This window comes from Mercurialis annua, linkage group LG1-X (assembly GCF_937616625.2).
Source record: "Mercurialis annua linkage group LG1-X, ddMerAnnu1.2, whole genome shotgun sequence".
In the NCBI taxonomy this organism is placed as follows: Eukaryota; Viridiplantae; Streptophyta; class Magnoliopsida; order Malpighiales; family Euphorbiaceae; genus Mercurialis; species Mercurialis annua.
Genome location: NC_065570.1, coordinates 4,084,566 through 4,087,959, shown reverse-complemented (window position 1 = coordinate 4,087,959; position 3,394 = coordinate 4,084,566). Strand labels below are relative to the sequence as shown.

General features: G+C 34.7%; 1 long non-coding RNA gene across 2 annotated transcripts; it reads right to left on the bottom strand.

The window, feature by feature from the left end:
* Window positions 1–192: 192 nt before the first annotated feature.
* On the bottom strand, window positions 193–3,394 carry LOC126666099 (uncharacterized). Of its 2 annotated transcripts, XR_007637759.2 has the most exons (4): window positions 2,935–3,394; window positions 2,756–2,855; window positions 1,593–1,678; window positions 193–417 (listed from the first exon to the last, which is right to left on the bottom strand). It is a non-coding gene; the product is annotated as an uncharacterized LOC126666099 (long non-coding RNA). The 2 variants fall into 2 exon arrangements; XR_007637758.2 differs by lacking the exon at window positions 2,756–2,855 and having other exon boundaries at window positions 2,935–3,382.

Below are 3,394 nucleotides of genomic sequence, written 5' to 3'. Positions count from 1 at the left end.
TCATAGTTCTCTTAAGGTATCTCATAACCCTTTCGATAGCATTCCAATGCTCAATACTTGGTCTACTAGTAAACCTGCACAGTAATCCAACGACATATGCTATGTCGGGTGTCACGACCCAAATTTATGAGTCGCGACCGGCGCTAGGGAATGGGAGTGGTAGCTCCGAAACCCGTAGCAAGCCTAAAAACCTGTATAAATTTTTCGCAAATCATATCATATTTTATATATCAAAATACATGTGACCCAATTTTACAAAAAACATCAGAGTTAAAACGCATTGTACAAATACATAGACAAAAACATCTAGACTACTGCGGACCGCTAGAATGAAAACCTTCTTTCACTTCTTGTGCAAATGACTTCCGAGAATTAAAACTTCGGAAGCTTGACTTTTCAAATCATATCATGCTATCCCTGAAAAATGGGAGGAGCAACGGGGTCAGTATAAAACTGAGTGAGTTCACCAAATTACACGCAATATCACATAAAGGGTTAAAACATTTGAAAACCCATTTTATATATAGAAAATACTCTTTTGAGATCATATTGCATACTCTATTTACTTTCCTTCATAACTCTTTGTTTATTTCATAAACTTATAGTTTATACGTATTTGGCATCTTCGATTTCTTGTTATGGTGTTGATATTTTTCTTTCTCGTTTTGTTGCATTAGTTTTCAACAGAATCTTAATCTTAGTTTATATCATCATGATTCTAAGTCGAATTAAATCATTGGCAAGTCTCTTGTGACTTGATCCTTATGGTTGGGTCCCGAGATAGTTCAACCGAGTTACCTTCAACCATATGGTACAGTCCCGAGATAATTCAACCGAGTTACTTGTACCATTTCTCAATCCCAAACGATCGATAGGAGTCCCGAGATAATTCAACCGAGTTACTCCTTAGACACGGGTCCCGAGATAGTTCAACCGAGTTACCTTCGTGTCTACATTCGGACTCTGCACCCTGCAGGTCTTTTGAACTTAATTGTCGATTCATATGATTCCTATTGACATTTAATAGGAGTGTTTGTTCACATAGTGTCTCGATCTTGTTTCGTATTGATTCTCGATGTATCACACTTACTTTTTATTTCGTATGAGTTCCGAGGATTATCATCGAGAATGGATGAGATACAGGTCCCGGGATAATTCTACCGAATTCAACCTTGTATCTCAGTTCTTATTATTTTGTGTACCGTAGTACAATTCTCATTTCACGTTTTTGTATTTTTCGTTTTGTTATATTGATCCTTTATGGACCATGGCATGCACATTACAACTACAAGCATACATCTATAACACACGCACGTATGGGTATTTATTATGTTTGATAGTACATATCGGAATGTGCTATATTTCCTTATTCATATTTGATTCGATTCATGTCATTTTACTTTACCCATCCCCGGTGCCTTAACATTTATGTTATTATCAAAATAACACATTACGATAAAACATCATTTCCAAAGCATACATACGTATACATTTTAAAAACAAACATTTCAAATATATAAATATTCATATAGCTTTTCGTATTAAAATACGTAGCTTTATGAATATTAGCGAGTAATTTAAAGTGTACTCACCACTTGCTATCCATTTACTCTAATCAAGCAAAGCGTTAATCTCGATTCAAGAACTTTGAACTCCGTCGATAGTCGCCTCGTCGAATCTACGCAATTACGATAATAGCGCAATAAATAACAATTCTCATCTCCAATTTTCTATTTAAAGGTTGTTTTGTAGCTCACTTTGGCTATCAAAACGCTTATCTAAAATAATCCGACCTCTAAACAAAAGTGACATTCTTATAGTTTAGAACGTCGCCTACAACTTTTGTTTAGGTCTCGGACCATGAAATGCACTCGAAGGTGTCGAAAACAAGCTTCGAAGTTAAAACCTCAAGCTGTCCAGAATAACAGTTCAGACTGCACACAAAAATGTTTTGCCTCAGATGACCATCTTAGAGGCAGAATTAGAGAAATATTAAAACTAGACAATTGTAGTTAACATCCCAAAGTTTCCGTACCAGCAAACGGAACTTAGTTTGGAATCATACAGCCCGAGATATTGCCTTTGCAATATCGCTGTTTGCAAGACGTTTTATGCAAAACGTCAATTCAATTCGGAACTTAATACACAACAAGACTAACCTATTGATACCGAATTATAACCTCAACATAATTCAGACACCTCGATCAAGCCATCTCTTAACAAATTATTCAATTCATTTCAAACCATTTTTCTACTTGTCTATGCAAATATACGTATCGGCATAACCATCGTTGTGCATAGCACGGCTGCCTACACCGACTATAGCCAAAGATTTATTCAATTAACCTATCAAATGGCCATATTTTTCTCTGAAAATTTTATGTCACTTATATAACATATATTTCTAAGTGCATACCAAAAATTAGGCCAAACTAATGTGTTTAAGGTCCTCAAATAATTAACTTACAGCAGCAGCCTTACACAATTTACAAACAGAGCACTAGGTGCTATTTAATTTTTATCTCAATATCCAAATTATGAAAAATTCTGAAATTTTTTATACACCAACTTAACTCATATACTCAGAACATATAAAAATTCCAGCTCAAACAAACATTTCTAAGTGTTTCAAAAAATTCTAGTTGTAGACAGCATCAATTCAACACCAAACCAGAAAATCCAACTTTAAACTTAACCAAAACTCCACTCAATTCAATCAATTCATTACCAAAAGTCTAAAATTATGAATTTATACCTTTGTTTGATGGTATAACCCTTTGGCTGAATGAATTCCTCCATGAACAACCATCAAAATTCCATAATCATAGCTCTTAATCATCATACACCATGATCTCCTAATTGCCGAAAATAACAGCCCACAATTCATCAAAATTCGTCCAAAATTAGCCATAAAAATCGTGAATTGATGCTTACCTTGAGTAAAGGCTTGAATCCCGAATCCATAGCCACCGAAATCATCAAATTTGGTCGAGAAACGAGCTCCGTAGCTCGATTTGAAGTTGAATGCTCCATTTTCCCCTTTCTCTCATCTTCTCCATCTTTTTCTTTCTTTCTTTCTATTTCTTTTTAATTTTGAGAGAATGAGCTGAACATGGGACATTAATTCCTTGACTTAGCCTATAAGTTGTTGGCTAAAGTTTACTTAAGCCCTTAAAGTTGCCACCTCCTCATTTCTTAATCCATAACTTTTCCTTCGTCCAATTTAGTCCACTAATCCTTTAATCATTCGATTCTCGATAAATTCCGTATTATTTATTTTCCAAATAAATAACATTAGTCTCATACCTTAAAATATCACTTTCCAATAATGTATTTTGGCAATTTTGGCCAAAAACGCTCAAGTTTCCATTTTGAGCTAACTTGCACTTTTTCT